Here is a 10,796-nt window from a genome sequence, read left to right as displayed (position 1 = left end):
TATTCACAATAGTGCCAGATATGGAAATCATCTAAGCATCAGTTGATGGATAAGAGAATTGTGATACATATTTTTTAAAAGTAAGGAGATGTCACCATTCGTGACAACGTAGATAAACTTGGAAGATGTTACACTAGGTGAAATAAGCCAGACACAAGGAAACAAATCCTATGTGATCTCACATATTTGTACAACCCAAAAAAAATCAAATGCATAAAAACAAAGGGTAGAAATTTGGCTACTAGGGACAGGGAGGGGAAGAAAATGAAAAGTGGGTACAAATTTGCAGTTATTTGAATGAATAAGTCTAGAGATCTAATATACAACATGATCACTAGAGTTAATATTGTATACTGAAAAGTTGCTGAGAGTATATCTTAGATGCTCTTACCACTGACACACACACACACACACACACACAGGTAACTATAGAAAGTGATTAACAGGTTAATTTGTTAACTGTAGTAATCATTTCACTATGTATATGTGTACCAAAACAGCCTGTTGTACATCATATATATATATAAATATATATATAAAATATATATATAAATATATATAAAATATATATATAAAACATATATATATATATATATATATAAAACTATGTAACTTTGCCTAACAAATGAAATAGATAATGGGTAAGACATCGTGACCCTTTATGCTCCCTAAAACTTCTATGCTTCATATTTCCAAATCTGTTTTCTTAGTCTGTATTCACAGGACCAGATATTTTTTCTGGTTTATATTTTTGTGGTACTTGGCCACAGGTTGCCAGAAACGCTTATTTAGGGAAGAAGCAAATCAAGATAGGTTTCTTAGTCCATTCTCACACTGCTATAAAAAAACTTCCTAGGACTGGGTAATTTATGAAGAAAAGAGGTTTAATTGACTCACAGTTTCTCAGGCTGTACAGGAAGCATGGCTGGGAGGCCTCAGGAAACTTACAATCATGGTGGAAGGTGAAGAGAAAGCAAACACGTCTTATCATGGCTGGGCAGGAGAGACAGCAAGTGAATGGAGATGTGCTACACACTTTCAAACAACTAGATCTTGTGAGAACACTCACTATCACGAGAACAGAAACGGGGAAGTCTGCCCCCACGATCCCGTCATCTCCCACCAGGTCCCTCTCCCAACACTGGGGATTACAATTCAGCATGAGATTTGGGTGGGGACGCAGAGCCAAACCATATCAACAGACAAAGGAAAAACTGTAATTGACAAAGAGGAGCTAAGAAGTGTTCTCACAGTAAAAACTGACAAGATTCCTTTGCTTACTTTTTAGCAAAGTCACAAATATTGAGTGACCTAGGTTTATTTCTATAATTCTGAAAATAATTTTCATCTTTCAAGGGAAAAAAGCCCTATAAATTAACGAATTTTATTCTTTTATACAAAATTAGAAACATTTTTAAAGTATAGTGCAAGGATATCAGAAATTACTCTACCCTTCAATCTCATTAGTCTATCCAAAGAATTTATAGTCCCAGTTATGTGAAAGGTAAAGAAGTTAGAAAATATTAGCTCTTTACATTTTAATATATATGATTGAGTTTCATGACATCATGCTGTTTAAACAAGTCCTCTCAGAAAAAAAAATTTGAAGCCTTTCTTCAAAAAAATCTTTAGAGAAACCAAAAATAGAAAAGAGTGAAAACTGGAATTTCTCTTATTGAAAGAGGGAAGGATTTGAGAGAGTTTGCCCCTTGTTCCTTTACCACCTGGAGTCATTTCTGGGCCTCCAGGCGACTTAAACTCTAGGATTTCAGAGCGCAGGCCAAATTAAAGCAAACTCTCACTACTCTTAGAGGCAGTCTACTTTTCTAGACAGTTTTCCACACTGTAAGAGAGAGATACTGTCTTAGTCCTTTGCATATCTTGGTCCATATGTCAATGCCTGGCCTGGCTTTTAGTTTCTATATCCTAATAAGGACAAAGATGGCACTCAAGTAAAAGTGTTTTCTGTGTATATTTTATATATATAGATTTTATATGTATGTATATATGTGTATATATGTATTGTATATATATGTATATATATGTATATGTATACGTATGTGTGTATATATATGTATGTATACATATTTTATATATATGTATTGATTACTAGCAAGCAACTCTAAAATATTCTACTATATTCTGATTATTAATCCCTTGTCAGATGAATATTTTGCAAACATTTTCTTCCATTCTGTGAGTTGTATCTTCACTTTGTTGACTATTTCCTTTGCTGTGCAGAAGCTTTTTAGCCTGATATCTAGCTTTGCTTTGTGTCTTTGCTTTTGAGGACTTACTGTAAAAAATCTTTTCCCAGACAAATGTCCTGGATCATTTTCCCAAAATTTTCTTTCAGTTGTTTCAGGTCTTAGATTTAATTCTTTAAATCATTTTGATTTGAATTTTTATATGGTGATGGATAGGAGCCTAAATTCCTTTTTCTTCATATGACCATCTTCCCTATTTAATAAATATTTAATATATTTATTAAATATATATTTATATATATGTATATATGTTGGGAGCTCTTCTATTCAAGACATTGTCCCTTTGGGTTTTCCCTTTAAAGACTGAATCTTGATGAGATACATATTTTCCAAACTACTATATTGCTTAATCACAAGAAAGCACTTTGTTTCATGTGGAGGCCTGCATAAAAGATGTGAAATACAAATGTGAGAAAATTCAGCCCACAGACTATTGCAAATGTTTCTTCTCACTCGTACATTCCAAACAAATGCATAAGGAAAATTTAATTAAGTATTTCAATTTGTCACATCACTTGGTATATGCTGTTTCGTTGAGAAATGCTGAAAGGTTTTTCAGATTTTTCTCTGATCTTTAAAAAATGGTCTTATGTTACTTCATAAGCATGATTTGAATGGAGTCCCAACACATCCATGATTTTCTGAGTAGACCTCTATGAATGAAACAACTTTTTATTTTGTGTACCTTCTGTATTTGTGAAAATATATCCACTTCCTTCCAAGAAAAGAAAATTCTTTGAACTTACATATGTAAGTGTATATGTAAGAATACATATGTATTCTTACATAAGGTCTTATGTAACAATACATAATTTATATAAAGATACTATGCAGAGTATTCTCTCTAATGAATGAAATGAACTGGACTTGGAAAATACATTATTCCTAGGAACCACATAGCCAAAATTTATATATATGTAAATAAAATATTAAGTTGAAGCAATTGTTTGTCAAATTCTACTTTAAAATACTTCAGTTTAATTATCTAGGTTTTTAAAATTGTTATGAAATTATTTGCTTCCTATAGAAGATATATTTGTATTTTCTTTTTACAAATATTTTAAACTTGTTCTCTAGCATATTTTCTTAATTTTTTATTTTTTTTTTAAATTTTAAGTTCCAGGGTACATGTGCAGAACGTGCAGGTTTGTTACATAGGTAAATGTGGGTAATGGTGATTTGCTGCATCTATCAACCCATCACGTAGGTATTAAGCTCGGCATGCATTAGCTACTTTTCCTGATGCTCTCCTCTCCTAATCCCGCCCTCCCCCCAAATTTTTAACATTTGAAAAGTCAATTACCAATTAGGGAGCATTTATTTTTCACATAAATTCTTAATGTTGGTGGTAACATTAATTTCTTGGCTATCATGAACAGTACTGCAATAAACATGGGAATGCCGTTTTAATTGGGGAGAGATGATGTCTCATTCTTTTTAATTTACATTTCTCTGCTAATTAGTGATTTTGAGCCTTTTTTAATATACCCATTGGCCATTTGTATGTTTTCATTTGAAAAATATCTAGTCCAATCTTTTGCCTACTTTTAACTAGATTATTTGTTCGTTTTTGCTATTGAGTTGTTTGAGCTCTTTATACATTCTGATTATTAATCCCTTGTCAGATGAATATTTTGCAAACATTTTCTTCCATTCTGTGGGTTGTATCTTCACTTTGTTGATTATTTCCTTTGCTGTGCAGAAGCTTTTTAGCCTGATATCTAGCTTTGCTTTGTGTCTTTGCTTTTGAGGACTTACTTTAAAAATCTTTTCCCAGACAAATGTCCTGGATCATTTTCCCAATATTTTCTTTCAGTTGTTTCAGGTCTTAGATTTAATTCTTTAAATCATTTTGATTTGAATTTTTTATATGGTGATGGATAGGAGCCTAGATTCCTTTTTCTTCATATGACTGTCTTCCCCATTGTATATTCTTGGTGCCTTTATCAAAAGTGTGTGGGCTATAAATCCATGGATTTGTTTCTGGGTTCTGTGTTCCATTAATCTATGTGTCTGTTTTCATGCCAGCACCATGCTGTTTTGATTAATACAGTTTTGTAGTATATTTTGAGATCAGATAATGTGATGTCTCTAGCTTTGTTCTTTTTGCTCAGGATTGCTTTGTCTATTTGGGTTTTTTTTGTGGTCCCATATTTTTTTTTAATTGTTGTTTTTCTATTTTTGTGAAGAATGTCTGGCGTTTGATAGAAATTGCATTGAATCTAAGATCACTTTGGGTAGTATTGCCATTTTAACAATATTAGTTCCTCCAATCAATGACTATGTATTATATTTATATTTTTTCTGTGTCCTCTTCAATTTCTTTCATCATTGTTTCATAGTTTTCCTTGTATAGATCTTTTAATTCTTTGGTTAAATTGATTCCTAGGTATTTTATGTTCTTTGTAGTTACTGTAAATGGGATTACATTCTTGAATTATTTTACAGATTGTTTGCTGTTGGCATACATAAATTCTACTGATTTTTGTATGTTTATTTTGTACCTGGTGACTTTACTGAATACGTTTATTAAAACAGTTCTGTTTTTTGGTGGAGCTTCTACATATAACATCATGTCATTTGTGAACAAACCTAATTTGACCTTTTTCTTTCCAATTTGGATGTCGCTTATGTTAATTTCCCTTGCCTAATTGATCTGGCCAGGACTTCTAGTAATATGCTGAATACAAACTGTGATAGTGGATATATTTGTTCCACATCTTAGGGAAAAGGATTTCAATTGGTCGTTGTTCAGTATGACGTTAGCTGTGAGTTTGACATGCATGGCCTTTATTATTTTGAGATATTTCCTTCTATACCCAGTTTGATAAGGTTTTCATCATAAACAAATGTTAAATATTATCAAATGCGTTTTCAGAATCCATTGAAATAATCATATGGTGTTTGTTCTTAGCTCTGTTAATGTGATGCATCATGTTTATTGATTTGCATATATTAAATCTATCTTGGACCTCTGGGATGAATCCCACTTGATCATAATGAATGATCTTTTAAATGTGTTGTTGAATTCAGTTTGCTAGTATTTTGTTGCTAGTATTTTTGCATCTATGTTCATCAGTGATGTTGGCCTATAGTTTTCGTTTTTTGGTTGTGTCCTTGTTAGTTTTTGTAACAGGGTGATGCTGGTGTCATAGAATGAGTTTGAAATATTCCTTCATCTTTAGTTGTTGAATTGGTATTATTTCTTCTCAAATATTTGATGGAATTCATTGATAAAGCCATTAGGCTCTGGGCCTTTCTTTGATGGGAGACTTTTTTTTATTATACTTTAAGTTCTGGGGTACATGTGCAGAACATGGTTTGTTACATAGGTATACATGTGCCACGGTGGTTTGCCACACCCATCAACCCATCATCTACATTAATTATTTCTCCTAATGCTATCCCTCCCCCAGCAGCCCACTCCCCAACAAGCCCCAGTGTGTGATGTTCCCCTCCCTGTGTCCATGTGTTCTCATTGTTCGACTTCCACTTATGAGTGAGAATATCTGGTGCTTGGTTTTCTGCTATTGTGTTAGTTTGGTGAGAATGATGGTTTCCAGGTTCATTGATGACCCAGCAGAGGACATGAACTCATCCTTTTTTTTACAACTGCATAGTATTCCATGGTGTATATGTGTCACATTTTCTTTATCCAGTCTATCATTGATGGGCACCCAGAGTCATAAAGCAAGTTCTTAGAGACCTACAAAGCGACTTAGACTCTCACACAATAATAGTGGGAGACTTCAAAATTCCACTCTCAATATTAGACAGATCAACGAGACAGAAAATGAACAAGGATATCCAGAACTTGAACTCAGCTCTGGACCAAGCAGACCTAATGGATATCTACAAAACTCTCATCCCAAACCAACAGAGTATACATTTTTCTCAGCACCACATCACACTTATTCTAAAACTGACCACCTAATTGGGAGTAAAACACTCCTCAGCAAATGCAAAAGAAGAGAAATCATAACAAACTGTTTCTCAGACCACAGATCACCGTGCAATCAAATTAGATCTCACGATTAACAGACTCACTCAAAACCACACACCTACATGGAAACTGAACAACCTGCTCCTGAATGACTACTGGGTAAATAATGAAATGAAGTCATAAATAAAGACGTTCTTTGAAACCAATGAGAACAAAGACACAACATACTAGAATCTCTGGGGCACATTTAAAGCAGTGTGTACCACTGCTTTAAATTTATAGCACATTTATAGCACTAAATGCCCACAAGAGAAAGCAGAAAAGATCTAAAATCGACACCCTAACATCACAATTAAGAGAATTAGAGAAGCAAGAGCAAACAAATTCAAAAGCTAGCAGAAGGCAAGAAATAACTAAGATCAGAGCAGAACTGAAAGAGATAGATAGAGTCACAAAAACCCTTCAAAAATTAATGAATTCAGGAGCTGGTTTTTTGAAAAGAAAAACAAAATAGGTAGACCACCAGCCAGACTAATAAAGAAGAAAAGAGAGAAGAATCAATAAGAGGCAATAAAAAATGATAAAGGGGATATCACCACCGATTCCACAGAAATACAAACTACCATCAGAGAATACTATAAACATCTCTATGCAAACAAACTAGAAAATCTAGAAGAAATCATTAAGTTCCTGGACACCCTCCCAAGACTAAATCACGAAGAAGTCGAATCCCTGAATAGACCAATAATAGGTTCTGAAATTCAGGCAGTAATTAATAGCCTACCAACCAAAAAAAGTCCAGGACCAGATGGATTCACAGCCGAATTCCACCAGAGGTAGAAGGAGGACCTGGTACCATTCCTTCTGAAACTATTTCAAACAATAGGAATCCTCCCTAACTCATTTTATGAGGCCAGCATCATCCTGATACCAAAAACCTGGCAGATACACAACAAAAAAAAAAAAAGAAGAAGAAAATTTTAGGCCAATATCCCTGATGAACATCGATGCGAAAATCCTCAATAAAATACTGGCAAACTGAATCCAGCAGCACATCAAAAAGCTTTTCCACCATGATCAAGTCAGCTCTATCCCTGGGATGCAAGGCTGGTTTAACATACGCAAATCAATAAATGTAATCCATCACATAAACAGAACCAATGACAAAAACCACATGATTATCTCAATAGATGCAGAAAAGGCCTTCGACAACATTCAACAGCGCTTCATGATGGGAGACTTTTTATTATGGTTTCAATCTCGTTACTCTTACTGATTTGTTGAGGTTTTTTTTTTTTTAATTTCTTCATAGTTCCATCTTGGCAGGTTGGTAGGTATGCATTCAGGAGTTTGTCCATTCTTTCTAGGTTTTTAAATTTTTTCACACATAGTTGTTCATAATAGTTTCCAATGATTCTTTGTATTTCTGTGGTTTCAGTTATTATATCTCCTTCTTCTTTTCCACATTTACTTTTTTGGGCCTTCTCTCTTTTTTTATTACTAGTCTAGCTACAGGTTTGTTGATTTTATTTTTTCATAAAAACAACTTTTCATTTTTTATCCCTTCTGTATTTCTTTTTAGTTTCAATTTCATTTATCTCTCCTCAAATTTTTATTCTTTCTTTCCTTTTACTAATTTGGGGTTTGGTTTTTTCTTGTTTTTCTAATTCTCTGAGGTGCATTGTTACATTGTTGTTTATTTGAAGTCCTTCTGTTTTTGATATGGGCATTTATTGCTATAAACTTCCCTGTTAGTACAGCTTTTGCTGTATCATATAGATTTTAGTATGTTGCATTTCCTTTTTCATTTGTTTCAAGAATTTTTTTTTAATTTCCCTCTTAATTTCTTCATTGGCCATTGGTCATTCAGGAGCATGTTGTTTAATTTCCAAGTGCTTGGGTATTTTCTGAGTTTCTTCTTGTTACTGATTTCTAGTCCACTGCGGTCAGAAAATTATTTGATATGATTTCTACTTTTCTGAATTTGTTGAGACTTGCTTTGTAACCTATATTAACCTGTTAAATTGGCCAGACTTTTGCCAACTGCATCATATGTTTATTGGTCTTTATATGGTATCAAATTCAAAACAAAAATTACAATAATTAAGTGGTTTCAAGTAGATAATTTTGTTTAAATGAGACCTTCGGAATATCCGACATTAATTATAGATGTATTGAAATATCTCATTATATACTGTATCCCAGCCACACATTCTTTCTCCTTTATGTCTGTATTTCTAATAGTGAAAACTACATCTTTTCAGCCATTCAATCTTAGAGACATTGAGTTACTTTCTCTTCCTCTTACTCCCTCTATATGTTTAATTATCAGCTCCACATTCTCTAAAACTCTTTCTTTCAATTTTTAATATTATTGTTGTTCTTCTTACCTCTTGTTTGGGTGATTGTATCAACCTGTCGTTAATCTTCTTCTACATATAGCTTGTCTTCTCCTCTGTTGCTAAGTTAATTTCTTAAGGCATAACCATGATTCTAGTCAGATGCTGGATGAAAAATGTTTCCTGGATTTTTATGGCAAACAGAATAAAATAAAATATGTAACAGATCATAATCTAGTCTGAATCACCTTCCTCTATCATGTCTGCATAATTGCAACAAACTCTTCACTTACATTTTCACAATTAAGCACTGTTATTCTTCCACTTAGGTCTTGGCCACTTATGTCATGACTATATAACTTTAACTTGGAATATTCCCCTTTAATATGCAATATCAATATGTAACCCATCATTGATGGGCCAATTATTTGATATAATTTCTACTTTTTTGAATTTGTTGAGACTTGTTTTGTGAGCTATATTAACCTGTTAGAATACTCTTCCTTTCATCTCCAGTATCAATATGTAACCCATCCTTGAAGGGCGACTGACATTCAATTTCATATTTTAAGTTTCATTCTCTATCTTAGCAAAAAAAAACTAATCGTTATACTTTATCAGCAATATAGAATTTGTCAAAATATGCCATGTCTTAACTATCTGTATACATGTCTTATCTCCACAAAGTAAGCTATAAAATCCTCAAGCATAGAAAACATGCTTCATTTTAACTTGCACCCTTGTCTAGTAGAGTTTCTGACAGATATTCATGGAATGTTTATTGAATTGAATTATTTAATGACATATAAAATGTCCAAACTAGCACAGTGCCTTTAATAGTTTCCTCTCACCTATAGTAACTCCACTTAATTAGAGGTGACCTGGTTCTCTATCATCACACCTTGGGGAATATTTCTTGGCCATATGTACTGTTTTTCCCCTGAACTCACCCATTCCATTTAACTGAAATTTGCTTTATTTACTTCATCTAGCTGTCCTTGCTCTCTCCTTCAAAATCCCCTTGAATTTGGTGCTTTGTATTTCTCTATCCTTCCCAAAATTCTCGTGAAAGTTCATCTTTCATTCAAAAAATATTTCTTTGGCTTATCTTTGCCAGTTCTTTCTTATCCCTTTGTGTACACACACACACACACACACACACACATATGCACAAACACACACGCATGCACGGATGGGGGACTTATAAGTTAAGGCAAGGCCAGTTTATTACTTTTGTTATTGTGGTGCTGACTATTCTATTTTGATGGGTATTTTAGGTATTCCACACAATTTTCTTAATAGCAGTAAGATTCAGAAGGAAGCGTATGCACTGACTTAACTTTACTAGGAATTAAGTCCAAAAATTAAAATTCAATTAATTACAGAAAAAGCATGCAAGTTTGGGTAGGACAAAACAATAAAGAGAAAGTATTGTCCATATTCAATCAGCACGACATTTTTTCCTCAGTTTTTTCCATGTTAGAACTCTTACATATTTTGCTCACCTGCTGCCTGTGTGATCTTTAATATTTCCTTGTTTAGTTAAAACACACTTTACTTTCTCTTTTTTTTTTTTCAGGATGTGTTTCTATTAAAGAAAAACAAGAACACTTAGTCTTGTTCAAGCAGAGATTTGAAGAAGTGTTTCTCTCTGATGCTTTTCATCCTTCATATTCTGGTTCATTCCTAGAACAAAAAGGAAGAAGTAAAGGAAATTGTAAGAAGGTGGAAAACCAATTGTGCAGTGAAGAATCAGATAACTTATGAGCAACACGCCCCCACCCCCAGTTATGTACAAAGTAAGTTTCTGAGTACTAGATAATACAATCTTCAGAAGTAGTTTCATAATTTCCAAGACAAAAAGAAAAGATATTTTACATTATCCTTACCACTACTTCTATAGCTGGCCAGAAATTAGGCGAATGTCTTTACAACTGTGGAAGAGGAAATGGCCATATGAGTCCGTTGAGCCAAATAAATGGCCAGAGGATATTTCCACCGGTAAATACGTTTTGACTGAATATCTGTGTTCTGAACACAGAAATTAAGATGTGAATGACTGGGGAATAAGGACTGCTGCATAAAAGTTAGGGTAGTAATTTGTGAAGTCTAATATAGGCAGACAAATGAAATATCAGGGAAGCCAGAAGAAATAACTGGTGATAGACAAATATAAAGGTCAAGGGATTGACCTAAACCATAACTGACCAAAAAACATTCAGATAAGAGAAGATATTGAGAGAGAGA

General features: G+C 33.5%; 1 long non-coding RNA gene across 1 annotated transcript; it reads right to left on the bottom strand.

Moving 5' to 3' along the window:
- Positions 1–920: 920 nt before the first annotated feature.
- On the bottom strand, positions 921–10,119 carry LOC134731398 (uncharacterized). The gene is made up of 3 exons (XR_010113616.1): positions 10,055–10,119; positions 8,601–8,732; positions 921–993 (listed from the first exon to the last, which is right to left on the bottom strand). It is a non-coding gene; the product is annotated as an uncharacterized lncRNA (long non-coding RNA).
- Positions 10,120–10,796: the final 677 nt, after the last annotated feature.

Source organism: Symphalangus syndactylus, chromosome 9 (assembly GCF_028878055.3).
Source record: "Symphalangus syndactylus isolate Jambi chromosome 9, NHGRI_mSymSyn1-v2.1_pri, whole genome shotgun sequence".
NCBI classification, from domain to species: domain Eukaryota; kingdom Metazoa; phylum Chordata; class Mammalia; order Primates; family Hylobatidae; genus Symphalangus; species Symphalangus syndactylus.
The sequence above is the reverse complement of the archived record's forward strand: the minus strand, read 5'-3'. Positions and strand labels throughout refer to the sequence as shown.